Genomic DNA, 14,317 nt, shown 5'->3' on the forward strand with positions numbered 1-14,317 from the left:
GCTTGCTAGAGTTGCCGGCTGCTTGGCAGATAATGCATCAGTGAATAACATTTCCAGACCGCCAGTGGAAATGTATAAACCTATCTTACATCAAAATCTTATACTTTTCCATATCCCTATGCTTTTATTTTTAAAAATAGCATGTTAAGTAAAATTATTTAACATTACAAGACATAAAAATTAAATTACAGTCAAGTTCCATTAGAAGCCTGCTGTGGCTCACAGGCCTGCACTCTTTCAAAGAGCATCTTTAGACTTCCAGAGGGAAGGGGACAGTAGAAGAATGTTAGGAAAAAAAGAGCCTCATTTAGAAGTTTCACTTCTAACTGTTCTGCATGAGAAGTTCTTGTTCTCATCTTTACTGCTTGTTTAGTTATTTAGCATAATGGCTAGTAAGATGGAGGAATGAGAGAAAATGATACGGTAGGTAAAATGACTTAATGGTAATTCATTTTTTTTTGTAACCTAACGTTTTTCCATCCCATTTTCTTTATCCATCTTAAGATGGTGACCTTTTATTTTCTTACTCTGTCCATTTTGTGCACGGAATTCTTCGGCGTAGGTAGGATACTGTCTTCAGAGCTGACACTAAATTCTTCACCTCACACACAGCAAAATGAAGCGGTCATTTTATGTGCATGAGTAGTTCTGCTATTTGGATTATGTTAGCACATGTTAAAAAAAAAAAAAAAGAAAAACTAGCAATAAAGAGCCAAGACCTCTGGGAGCTCCAAGTAATGCATGATCCTATTACCCTACACTTTCAGTGCTAACATTACCATCTCAGGACAAGTCCCACAGGCACACACAGGCATTTTTGTGAAGTAGTTTTTCCCTGATTTTCCCTTGTGAACATATCCATTGTGCTATGACTAGGGACAGATGAAATGCTGTGCAGGTTGCTGATTATAATGGTTACCTTCTTGTGAGGATATTAGCTCCTAGAATAAAGAAGTTGGGACCCTGACTAAATTAGAGACTATGGGCACGACTGATCAGAAGAGTTATGAGAGCAGTTTTGACACAAGTACTTCTTGCTAGAACATCATATTCTAGGAAAAAGAAAGGAACTGTAGTCAAATACCTGTCAAAATCAGGAAGAGAGCTGGAAAGAAGAAAAGAGAAAGTACTTTTAATCCTTGTCTAGAGAGGTGCTTGGGCCCAATAAGAGCCTACCTCCAGAACATATATTCCTGGGAATATAATTCCTGGGAAGTGGGACCTTCTGCATGTTAATACTGAAGAAGTAGGACTGTATTAACAGAGAATCTTCCTCACTCCATCACCAGTTTTTCAAAGAGAACAACAGGACTCCCATATATTGCTTTAGAATTTAGGGGGGGGGGGGGGGGGGGAAAGGCCTGGATATGATTTTGTGAAGAATAATCTAAAAGAAATGAGGATCAATGAGAAAAAAAAAAAAAAAGATTTTTTTTGAGCTTTGATTATTTTTTGCTCTCTTCTGATGACCTCAATTCTTCACACTCCTCCCTTCCCATTTCATGCCATTATCACCTCTCTATTTTAGTTTTACACAGTGTTGCCGACAGTTAGTGATAACTTATTTTAGAATATGATTCCTTTTTTTTTTTTTTCCCTAGTAACTTTCCTTCCAGGCTGTTTTCTTGACCAAGGAGACAGCCAACAATCTACCTGTAAAAATGCAGAAATAAGGACAGCTTTGTCTTAGAGCTGTATTTCTGTAAGCAAGCGCTCCTAACACTCCCATCACTGATCCCATTTTACGCAATTAGCTCTCAGGAATAGTTGCAGTACCTTCAGGGGACTTAACACTCTCAGCTCTGAATAAAGAAATCTCATATTATTCTTTGGCTAGGAAACTTGGAACAGCATCTGTCAACAAACACTTCCTGTGAAAAGTATTGCACAAGTGCTGCTCCTCTGTCTGTAAAACTTTACATTTCTAAGGCTTGAGTACATTTACAAGTGAAAATCCCAACAACGGTAGCAGTATCAGTTGTGAGTGGTTGGGAAAACAAAACTTAATTTAGCCTGCACGCACTTCAGTGTCACAGTCGTCATCTTCAGAGGTGCTGGTATGTTTTTTTCAAAGAAAAGTGATTTTAATTAAAGATCATCTAGTAAAACTCCACATGTGTATATGGATTTAATTCCCTAACTTTCAGGTCAGCCACAGCTTCAATAAAGTCAGAAAAGTTTATCCTGCCTTAAGCAGACTTTCCCACAGCATTTATTCAAAATGAGGAAGCAAGCAACATAGTCCAAATTTTAACCAGGTTTTCACATCACTAAAGAGTAAATGCATATTTCTAGGGAGATTTTATTCAGTCACCACTGATACGATCCAGGAGGCTATGGATGATCTCCCCTCAGGCTTTGGAATTGTTTAAGGATATAGCAGAAAATCTACTTTCAGTGTCATCATTTTTGCAGTATAACATGCACAAGTGGTAAAACACAACTTTCCCCTAAAATTGAAAGAGAAATGGCACTAAAGTAAAAAAATTGTGTCATCCTCACAAGTACTTGGTTTGTTATGGATGACTGCAAAAATTAAGCAGGTCTTTCACAGTCTTTGTCTAACAACTCAAAAGCCGACATGAATCCTTTGTGCATTTTCTTACCATTTCACTTATATTACTGATGTCCTTCAAAGTATTTTAATGATGGAATGCATGATATCACTAAGGAGAGTGGAGTCTGGAATACTGATTCTATAGGTTAAACACCTTCTTCCTTAAAAGACTACTTTCTTATTTGTTTTTCTTGATATATCACTAGCTCAGAAATTTTTGTTTCTGCAGATTTGTATGCACACATTGCTGCCCATTCTGCTTAGCGCTGCGCAGGCATAATACTGCAACCTGCTCTCAAAGAAGTAGGTTTTTTTGCAGAATATTCTCTGTGTTCCTAACTTCAACTAGATGAATTATTTTAAATGTCATACTTTGTAACCAATTTAAAAAAAAACACCACACAAATAGAGAAAAATTATACATAAAGTCCAGCAATAAAATAACTGCAAAGAATAAAACATCACAATTACTAATCCCTATGGATTGATTTCACTCACTGTACTCAGATTTAATGTGGTATATCTCTCTTATCTATCACTCTTTGTGGGGCAATTTCAACATCATGGACTGTTACTGCTGTTTGCTTATTTCTGTGTCTTGGAGATAATGTACTTTAACTTTGGTTCATGCAAAGATTTACACAGACTTCAGTATAATTTTTGAGGGGTGTGTGATTGTCCCAAGTGGGAGAGGAAAAGCACCAAACACTTGTGAGGCCTACCCTTATTGTTGCTCTTTGCATCACTCCCTGGAGTGTTAGGACTCCTGACATACTCATGATTGCAGGTTGTGGCTGTTCTGCTGCGTGATTAGAAACCTTCTCCAAGGCACGGAAACAAGCAAACACATGAGGTTCAAAGAATGGTGCATGACAACACATCACTGTGACAGCAGTGAAAAAGCAGCTGGCCCTCAGCAAAATAATAAAACTGACAATCAGATCTATTAAAATGCTGTCAAGACCAGGGATGTCTCATGGTGGCACCTTTCAGCAAGCTGTTGGTCTAGGACCACTCTGTGACTTGCTGCTGCAGAAGCAAAGTGTAAACAAATACTAGTTCATAGAATAGCCCAGCAGAAAGGCTTCTTTTTAATTTTGCTGTCTAGCTTAAACCGCTGTATTAATCCTACTGTGGTAACAACCATAAACATTGTATGGAGACTTGCGATATTCAGTGTATTTGAGTCTCTGGAATCAAAAGGCTGAACATGGGTTGGCAGTCTCCTCGATTGTGAACAGGAACAAATAGCAGTATTGGCAGTACTGAGTTTAAAATACATTTTTAACATATAATTCACTTGTAAATACAAATTCTGGCTCTGAAGTCTTTTTCAGTTCTTTTATCTCTTTTGTTTACATCAGCCTAAGCCTCACTTCAACCTACTGCTGCAGACTCTGCTAATAAAGCTCCCATTTATAGGTGGCACTGAAAGAATAATAACCCATTCACGGTGGTGACTGACAAATATCAAGCATCTTAACTGAAGGTGCCCTGAAGGACTTGTGGCCTGCAGTGTAATTTAATTAAGATATCCTAGTGATACCAATTATATCATCTATGACAGCTATTCTGTTATAAAGCATTTCTTTAATTAACAAAAGGTGGCTTCTAAGAAAGCAGCTCTACTACAATGCATGGCTTACACTCACAGAAAAACACTTGTTATTCATGTTTCCTCATGTCATACATTTGTTTTTCTGCCTTTTTATCTGAATTTCTCTGCCTAGCCCACATTGAGAGCATTTGCAGGATAACCCAGATAAACCACATGCACCAGACTCTGCCTGCTCCTTCAAACTGTTCCTTTTTGTATGGTTCTCCTTATTATCCATATAAAACTAAAGCCTAGCCTTCTAGCTTAACAGGAATTTCTTGGAAACTGCAGGGATCACATTCAGGTCTTATGTTGACTTACGGTTTAACCCAGCAGGTGGCTCACTCCATTCCTTCCCAGTGGGAAAAGGAAGAGATTCAGGAAAAACAAAGTAGAAAACCCAGGCTGAGATAACGCTATTAACTGAGGTAGAGAAGAAGACAAGGGTAATAGTTATACATTCACGTAGATATAGTTAAATAAGAAGTGATGCAAAAGCAATTGTTTACCACCCTCTGGCCAATGCCCAGTATGTACCCTGAGAAGAAGAAAGAGATGAACTCCCACCCCCCTTCAACTCTCCTTCCACATATATGGTATGGAATATCCCTTTGGCCAGCTTAAGTCAGCTGTCTTTATTCTGTTCCCTCTCAGCTACTTGGGCCCCTTCTCTGATGGCCTTGGCTCTGTACAACAGTGCTTAACAGTACCTGTTTATCATCAACAGATAAACAGTAACTGTTTATCACCTGTTTATCAAACATGTACTTAACAGTACATGTTTATCATTGGTGTGTTATCAGCACTGTTTTTCTCCTCAAAACAAAAGCATAGCATCATACCAGACATTCTGAAGAAAACAATTCCATCCCAGCTGAAACTAATGCATAACTAAAGGAAAAATAGGGAACAACTTAGGAGCAAGTGCACAATTAGGCTAGCCCAAGCTGAAGGCTCACGTCTATGCTTGTAGCTGCAGGAACCTCATGTACTCTGAGGTCAAGTCACTTGCCTGAGCTGGCATCAGGGGGAGATCAGCTGATGGCAAATCAGGGCAGCTTCAGAGAAGTGTGATGCATGTGGAGCTCAAAGCTGCTAGAAAGTGACAGGATGATCTGGGACCTCATAAATACATGGATACCTCCTGGAGCTTTCATTCTATTGCCTCTCAGGTTTTATTCAGTAAGAACATCTGTTGATTTCAATGAATTCTAGACTGGGAATTAATTGAATTGAATCCAAAGATAGTACTCACTGAAAGAAGCTTTTTAGAGAATTGGAATAAAATCATAAGGTCCTAATAAAACATTTTCTGTGGCATAAGGTTACTTTATAACCAAATAAATACTTAAACCTCTCTTCATGAACTCAACATACTCACAGTTTTTAATGATTTTCTTCTTACATGTTCGCAGATACCAAAACACTCTGAAATTTCTGGTTTTGAGCATTACAGCCAAGCTTCTGGCATTAGGCAGGCTTCCGGTCATCCACATATAAATACAGGCAGTTTCTCCAGTCTAGTTCAGGACAGGATGCTGCAAGAGAACATTGTCAGAGTTGAAGCTTCTTGCAAGCTTAAATATTTATTTTTGTACTTCTTAGTTTCCATTTCTTAAATCCAGAACATAACAAATCTAAAATTAAGTCTAGCAAAGCACTCTAAGAAATACCGGCGCTTCAGAAAGCTTTACTAGGCATAATGTCAGATGGAAGAATTGATTTTATAATCTATAGCTAGTCAGGACTGTGTTCCAAAATACATACAGATAAGTACAGTGATATAGATGGTGATAGTCACAAATGTTTAAAAAAAAAAATCTGCCTCCTTGCAAATAGCTTCTATGACAAAGACCAGTGACTCTCAGGTTGCTTGTCAAATAAATTACAGTAATAAACTACCCAAAATAGCTCATCATGACATAGTAAGGGTATTAAAATCAAAGATAATTTAACAGACTTGCTGTCTTATTTACTTTTTAATTTTTGGCCAACTTTCAAATTTGCAAGCGTCAACATAAAATATTGTTCACTGAATTAATATATTTAAATTCTGTGCAACTAAACTCACAGAAAAGATCTCAAATCCATTTAAAATTTAGGACCCTAAGTTGACTCCAGTCATCAGCTAGAATTTAGAGTTATTTTTCATTCATCTCACTGCAGCACGTGGCCAGTCAAAAATTAGGAGATATGAAGAAATCTGGGGACATAAATCTTTTGAAGTTGCTTTTATTTTTTCCTTTTTTCATTAACACATCACAGATGGCCACGGTGAAGAGGGTGATGTTGTATGCTGCCTTAAAGGTCATCGTTGCAAGCAGAGCTTTGCCACTCCCCACCCTTAAAAACCTTTATTTTGGGCCTGAATGTTCTCACATGGTTCATGCAAGGTGTTTTTGTATAAAAAGTGTAACTGAGAAAACTGAAATGCTGCATGGCTTTAAAGAGGCACATTCCTTTTGTTCATGGCACAGCCCTGAATTCTGCATCTGAGGAAAAAAATACCTCACTTTCTCCAAGGGCTTTTACTTCCACACCCTTATAAATAGCAGTTCATCGTATAGACAGCTAATTTTCATTCTCATAAGTATACTTGACATAGCTGCTCTAGTACAAGCTAGAAGCTGTAAGGGCCTCTAAAGATAAATGCTGGAAAGCACTAAATTGCTTAAATTTCAGGGTAGCTGCAGGAATACTCCAAGGAAAACCGAGCACTGTGATGAGGTTACTACACCTTCCTGGCTCAGGCTGCTGCATAACCCCACCACAGGATCTTCTCACCTCAGTGGCGAGCATAAGCCTTACAGGGCTAATGTGGCCATTGTGCCCTCAGTGAGGGCTGCAGGTTGCATTTCCACCCAGATATCCCTGTCCCAGGGCTGCACAGTTACAGGTTGGCTGCTACTGCTGCAAGCTTTTGACCTTTCTTGTAGGACATCAGCCTGTACTGTAGAAAGGAGCCAGCAAGTCATTAAACAGCATTTCTACTCAAAAACAGTAAAACAGGCAGATGGGCTGGGAATGAGGAAATATAATTTTTCAGATTTCAAATGGCAGCAGTTAATTGCATTACTTTATCTGAGGTGTTTCTCTTTATCATGTCTTCGGCAAGACAAGCCTGTGATGGGTGGAACTGATAGGGAACATAATATGCTGTAAATTATTGCTTCCCAGGGTGGTGCAGGGAAAAGAGCATGCTCAGAGCTTCCGTTATCATCTTACCCTGTAATTAATTGTAATGTGTTGGGATAAAAGGAATCCTTGCCCTTAAACCACACCTTCAGCATCCTAGCAGGCAATTGTAGAAAGTTGTTTTCTTCTGCTATAGAAAACCTACATGTAGTCTCTTCTTGTTTAGAGTATCCCCCACTTACCAAAGGGGATATATTTTTCAGGGTACATTCACACTGGCAATGTGCCATTCCAACGCACACAGCCAGGCACTGCACTGATGGAGGCTAACAACACAGGCCCAGAAGCAGCAGTGCTATGAGTATGTGGCACAAGAGCCTAGCAGTGCTGAGGCTCACAGATAAACCTGAGCTGGAGAACTGATGCCAGCGCTGGATATGCAGCCACAGCTCCTCCTCCCTACAGCAGAGGCTGCAGAGGTTGGAAACACTATCTCATGTTGTGCAGTCTTATCCACAGCTCTACTGTGAAATAAGGTTTCCAGATTCCAATTTATTCCCAGTAAAGTCAATAAGGAAATGTGGCTCAATTGAAGGAAGTTGTGTGCTACACATACAATTATGTACAAAATAAAAGTATTACATACATTATCCCAGGCATTTCTTCCATCTAGAGGTGCTCTTTAAGTCAGATAAAAGGTTTTCATTCACGCTTGGGAAGTCAGTGTCATTTGGAGCAGTAACTGGAGCCATGGAAAAAAATAAAAACACCACCACCAAGAATATATCTTCACTTTCCATCACTCTGAGCCCCCTACTTGAGGTAGGAGAGCCCAAAGGCAGCAAGCAATGATAACACTGCTTTCAAAGCCCCACCTCTGTGCGGAGCAGCTGCTTCTGCTGCTCCTGCCCTGCAATCTGCCAGTTGGGATTAGCATGATGAAGTACACTTTGCAAGTGGCAGGCTGTTGGCAGTCAGTGCAACCACCTAACATCTGCAAATTTACACTCCTGGTAACAGTTGGAGTACCAATTATTTTATGAAATAATTATATATTTTCAGAGATGTACCCTTATTTCTGATTATGGATATATGTAATAAAGAAAATTATATAACAGTCTCCAGCACATAACTGAATAAATTACCAGCTTATCATAGCATTTGCTACCTTTCCTCAAAAAATAGTGTACATATTGATTTAATTACTTATATTGATGTGTTACACTAATGTGGACTTAATGAGTGTCCTCGTTCTCTTTCAGAGTACTATGTGCTGTATTCTGAATGTACAGAGATGGTGCACAATTCATTGTGCGTATGAGAACAGCATTCCTTCATTGAATAACAAAATTTAAGATTTTAAATGTGTTTTTTAGCAAGTCCATGTTATGTAGGTATACACTGTGATTCATTAGAAACATTTTTGTTATCTTGATAAATAAATGAAGGCAAAACATCGCAGGCCACCATTTAAGAGAAATGAAATCAAATTGAAGTTCACTTACAATTGTCATCTTTGTTTATGTCACTTCTCCCTCTTCCTTTCCATGGTTCACATACACAGGTCCTCTGAGCCTAGAAAATACTATGAAAATAAACCATCAAATACAACAAAAATGAGTGCAGATTCTGTGGCAATAGAAAAAGGTTATTTTTTTTAATAATATTAAGGCAATGTTTCTGTGTAACATCAGCAATTCTAATTGTGGTGTTTGAAATTCAGTGTTAATCTACCGGCTCTAAAGCATATTAAAAATGGCAGCAGATGCAGTAATAATACAGAAACAGGTCAGAAAATCTGAAAAAGCAATAGTGACATTGAGAACCAGAAATAAAATTACAGTTAATATAGAAACACAATTTTGCATGAAGTCCTCAGGCATAAAAATCAGTAATGCTCAGGACTGGAATGAATTGTGCCTATGGATGCAGACAGTCCCAGAAGTGCAATTGAAACATTCCCAATCAGAATTTCTCCCTTTTAGTTCCTCTTATTTGTTGTCTGGCTCCTTGCTTTCTTTTCTCTATGGAAAATAAAATAAAATAAAATAAAATAAAATAAAATAAAATAAAATAAAATAAAATAAAATAAAATAAAATAAAATAAAATAAAATAAAATAAANTAAAATAAAATAAAATAAAATAAAATAAAATAAAATAAAATAAAATAAAATAAAATAAAATAAAATAAAATAAAATAAAATAAAATAAAATAAGAGCAAAGACAAAAGCTTCTGTTAGGGAAAAGCTGTGGGGTAAAGGAAAAGGGTCAGTTCTTGGCTTAACCGCTGCTCATCCCTTCACCTCTGTGATGCTCTCCCCCAGCTGTTACTTTGCTGGCAGCTGAACACTGCAAATCATCTGGAGATCTCCAGCTGGGAAATAAGATGCAAAACTAAATATCATACTACAGCATGAATTCAGCAACATTTTCTGGAACTAAGCAACAACTTTGCTATCCTCATTCATAGGAAAACATGCTATGTTACATAGTACTGAATGAATAGCCCATTTAAATTGGTCTGAGTATGCAGAATAGAGACAGTAATTTATAGGGAAAGACAACCTGCCTTGGTTTAGCAAAGCTTCCTATTTCCAGTGCTATCAAAGTAAAAGATAAACGTTCAAAGAATTAACTGTTCAATTGCACTCAACACTTGCCTCATTGTAAAGACTAATAAAATATCAACTTACTTAGAGTGACTTCCTTTTTGAAAAATAGCACATTTGAGACACATCCCTCCATGTTTTGTACCACATTTGATAAACAGGTTAACTAATGCAGCCATTCAGGAGTGTTCTACAGGAGCCTTAAGTCTCCTACAGAGGAGGCAGGAATTGTACCTCGAAAATTAAATTAAAGCCAACTGCAGTTTGTGACAGGCAATCATTAATGACTGCCGTGGAGGATTTAGTACACTTCTGCTCATTGTCTTGGCATACTTTGCACTTCATATCCCACACATTATGAGGAATAGACATGAATATTAGTTGTAGTTACACATTTAGGCAAGAGAAAAGCATCTTTTAAGTTAGAGGAAGTTAAAAGAAATGAGAAATTGTAAGACCTGTTCCCTAAGGGTGGATACTTAACTGGCCTTAGGACATTTCTTATCTGTGGTTTGGGTTTTGTTTTATGGCCCCCTTTTATTTTCTAGAACAGAGACTTCTGTTTCAGTATATGAAAATAGTTTTGTATACACTTCATGTCAATTACTATAGCTTAATGCAACATTTTACTATATCAGCCTTAATCTTGACAGTTTGCCAGTATTCAGAGTAAAATGTGAAGCCTACCATCACAATGAGATAATGTAATGTGCCTTCCACTTAAACAGTTGCTCTTTCAAGGTGTAGCATATTTCACAGTTCCAGAACACTTTCACTTTTAGGAAACAAACAAACAAACAAACAAAACCAACAAACAAACAAAAAAAAAACCAAAAAACCAGAATTTTCAGATGAAGCAGGAAAAAAAAAGTCAAAGTATGCTCACATAACTGTATGTATGCATACAGAGAGGAAACAGGATTAACTTCAGAAAACAAAGAATTCTTTACACCTGAATTTAGATCATAGAACACATGCAGAAGAAATGTCCTCTGTATAGACGTCAGTAGCATTTGCGTGCACTACCTACATTTATACGTACAGTAAAGAACCCAAATTTGCTGTCCTGAACTGTGCTCTTCTTAAGAAGAGTAAAATCCTAATAATTCCTTGAGGTAACATACTTACTGAAAGCAATTTTGCCAGCATAGAACCAGTAATGCCAAAGTCCTGTGCACATGTATACTTTCAGAAGAGTCTTTTACAGCATAAATAGCTACTAGAATGTGTGATATTTATACATATAAATTATCTTTTTACAGATAAGCACAAATGTGACAGAACAGACAATTTAGCTCTTTGTTCACAATTTATGATGCACTTTGATGTTGCCCTTAAGCCACCAATCTGTATTGCTTTGCTTCCATCCTCAGCTGTTGCATCCCTTCTGACACTCGTGTAGCCAAGCTGTATGTCAGATCAGAGACTTGATTCAAATGGAAAACAAACTGGGAAAAGAAACACTTGCACTCTAGACATTTGAGTCCTCTCATCTTACTCGCCACATAACTGCACTACTGCTAGGCACAAAGGTGACAGGCACAACTGATGGTAAAAAGGTGGAGGTCTCCAAGTCTGTAGGAAATTTATCTGTGGTGACCTTCAGCCCACTAATACAAGGAAGAGACTGAGAAAACAGCAAACTGCTAGGCTGCCTAAGGCAGTGGTGAGCCCACAACAACTGCACTAAAGGAAGAAAGGATTTTCCAAGTGTATCCACTGCAAGGTGCCAGAATGGAAAGAAAAATCACACAGAAAGATATTTTTCAAGAATTCCCTTATCTTTCAACCCTGCAACTTAGAGCTAAGCTCTTGCTGCTTTAAATAACATCATTCTAATTTAGTGTTAAATTAGCTGTAGCATCTGGAAGACCTTGCCTTGATTTGCTGCAAGGAAAATGTGAGGCCACAAGTAAGCACATGGCTGCAAGGCAGCTGCAGCTCAGGGTCATTCCTGTGCACACCATCCTCTCAAACGCAGCCTTCAGAACATCATTTTAAACTACACAATAAAGCTCGGTGACTGCAATTTGAGATTCACTGAATCTGAAAATTGGCAAATTGTTAAGCACTAATTGTAAAGCATATTGCCTATCACATCATTCAGTCAGCCAAACTAAACATGCAACCTGAGCTATTGTGCTAAGCGTAGGTAAAAGTTTTAGTTAGTTTTACACACTCCAAGTGTGACATCAGCATTCAAACATTCACTACCAAGTCAGAACCTGCATAGAAATCAAAAGCACAGGGCTTCAGTGGATATCATTCTAAGTTGGTTTCCTTCATCATTAAAGCAACTGCCTGTACTGAACTTTCCCTTGCTACTGTATACTTGGGTGTAGCAGGAATAAACAAAAAGTCCTGTTTGGGAATTGCTTCCTATTTTGAATTACACAGTTTGATTCTGCTTATGTAGGATTCTTCTGAACTCTCAATTGAACATAGCAGCCTTCAGTTCCACTCCAAGCAGATGGGTACTGTAGAACAGCTGTATATTATTATAAAGCTGTGATAGCTTTGGTGGACTGTGAGCTAATTCTTAGAGTCACATTAATGGGTCACATCATGTTTTAGAAGCCTTCCAGATTAAAAAAATAACATAGTTAAGAGAAAAGTACAGGTTTTTTGTTTTGTTTTTTGTTGTTGTTGTTGGGTTTTGGGTTTTTTTTTCCGCTTATTTTTGCTCAAAGAGATATGAGCAACATTAAACTATGCTGGAAAGCTTCAGTCCAGCCATATTGTAAAGATTTATAACATACATGAAAACCTGATTATATACAAAAGTCTTGCCATAATGTAAGTAATCAGTAAGACCTTTGTTACAATTGGAAAGATAATGCAGTGGAAGGGCAATACAGCAAAGGGAACAGTGTGGATTGGATGGTATTTTGAAAGAAAATTAAAGGTGCTCGCCCATCTCTAAAGATCTAGGCTCAGAGGAAAGACTCCACAAAGGAGGGAGGGTTCTCCAAACAGACAGACATCTGCGTGGCAGTCAACCTGTAAGTGGGATCTAAGGGAGATGCAGCCAGGCTCCACTGCTTCTGATCACAGAGCTGAATTACCTTCACCTGTGCTCCCAGTGCTGACCACTTCTTTTCCCAGGTGCTAGAACAGTGGTTCAGGCCATGACTCAACAGTTACCACACAGACCTTGGTGAAAAGTTATCATTTTTCATCCTTTTAAGTATGGTCACAAACATTATGATAATTCTCCTCTTTAAAGTCTCATATCATTTTCATTTAACTTACTACAAAGCTATGTGCTCATTTCTCAATACTTCTACATTTTTTAATTGCTCCTACATCACTCACTGTTAACCTCATGCAGTAGTTTTTCAGAACTGTGATGGATGTTCTATTTGAAGAGCCATCCAAAATGCTACTGCTGAAATTAGTGCAGGAAAGCAGTGCATTGAACGTTACATGTCAGCTCTTCAGTTAAAGAACACTTCTCACTCTTCTACTCACTTCATTCTATTTACACAGAAATCAAGCTAAAATTTTTGTATCTAAATGTACTCCAATGCCAGGATTCATTACATCATTGCTTTACACAAGTCTTTCAGATGTTACTCAAGAGCTGTCCTCCAGAAAGAGAAAGAAACCCTTACCACAGGAGATGGAGCTTCCATGGGAACCAGTGAGAAGACTAAGAACGACCTTTGGCAGAAGCTGAAGCCATCACATCTCTGCTGCCTCCACGACTCGCCAGGCGTATTTCTTCAGTTTCTCTGTATGGAATAAAAACAGAATAGTTACTTGTGCCATCTACCAGGAAAGCACCTCGCAGTATTCTCACATGTCTGGCACAGAGAGGAGGAACCAACAACCACCCACATGGCAAGGACTGGGCAGTAGGGTAACCTAGAAAGTTCTCTGATGAACAACAGAAAAAATAACTGCAACATAAGCCCACAGTGCACCGAGGAGGGGAGAGAAAAAAAAAAAAAAAAAAAGCAGAATAAAAGCCTCTCACCTGCATTTAAATAGGGCCTGGCCTGGGAATCAGGTGGTGCTGATTGTAGTCATTAAGACCAGATGGGGAACATGTTGTCCTCACAGGATATTTCTTAGTCTGTTTGCAATCAATAGGTGTCCCTTAAGGACTGAAACTCCAAATCAATGATTTCTATCAGAAAGAAAAAAAAAAAAAAAAAAAAAAAAAAAAAAAAAAGAATTTCTTACTGTTTCCAGCACCCTATTTCCCTCTGTTATCACTGAGATGATCCAGTGTCTTGGTTTTAACAATGCTCCCATTCTTTCTGTGATCCACTGCAATAACTGAGACCATCCCTTAGTAGGATCACACCAGCTTACTTTAATATTGCTTTTCTTAAAACGAAAATGGCACTGTAGAACTTCAGAGAGTTCCTTTTTTTATACCTTCCCAAAGTGGTTTCCTTTCTAAATTCTA

General features: G+C 38.1%; 1 protein-coding gene and 1 long non-coding RNA gene across 14 annotated transcripts in view; one reads left to right on the top strand and one right to left on the bottom strand.

Moving 5' to 3' along the window:
* NTNG1 (netrin G1) overlaps positions 1 to 14,317 on the top strand; it is a 149,239-nt gene that overhangs the window by 44,201 nt on the left and 90,721 nt on the right. The window lies entirely within an intron of this gene.
* On the bottom strand, positions 4,323 to 13,844 carry LOC107317162. Of its 2 annotated transcripts, none has more exons than XR_004308157.1 (6): positions 13,741 to 13,844; positions 13,515 to 13,634; positions 8,795 to 8,864; positions 7,936 to 8,031; positions 5,536 to 5,692; positions 4,323 to 4,577 (listed from the first exon to the last, which is right to left on the bottom strand). It is a non-coding gene; the product is annotated as an uncharacterized LOC107317162 (long non-coding RNA). The 2 variants fall into 2 exon arrangements; XR_004308156.1 differs by having other exon boundaries at positions 8,795 to 8,874.

Source organism: Coturnix japonica, chromosome 8, assembly GCF_001577835.2.
Source record: "Coturnix japonica isolate 7356 chromosome 8, Coturnix japonica 2.1, whole genome shotgun sequence".
Lineage (NCBI taxonomy): Eukaryota > Metazoa > Chordata > Aves > Galliformes > Phasianidae > Coturnix > Coturnix japonica.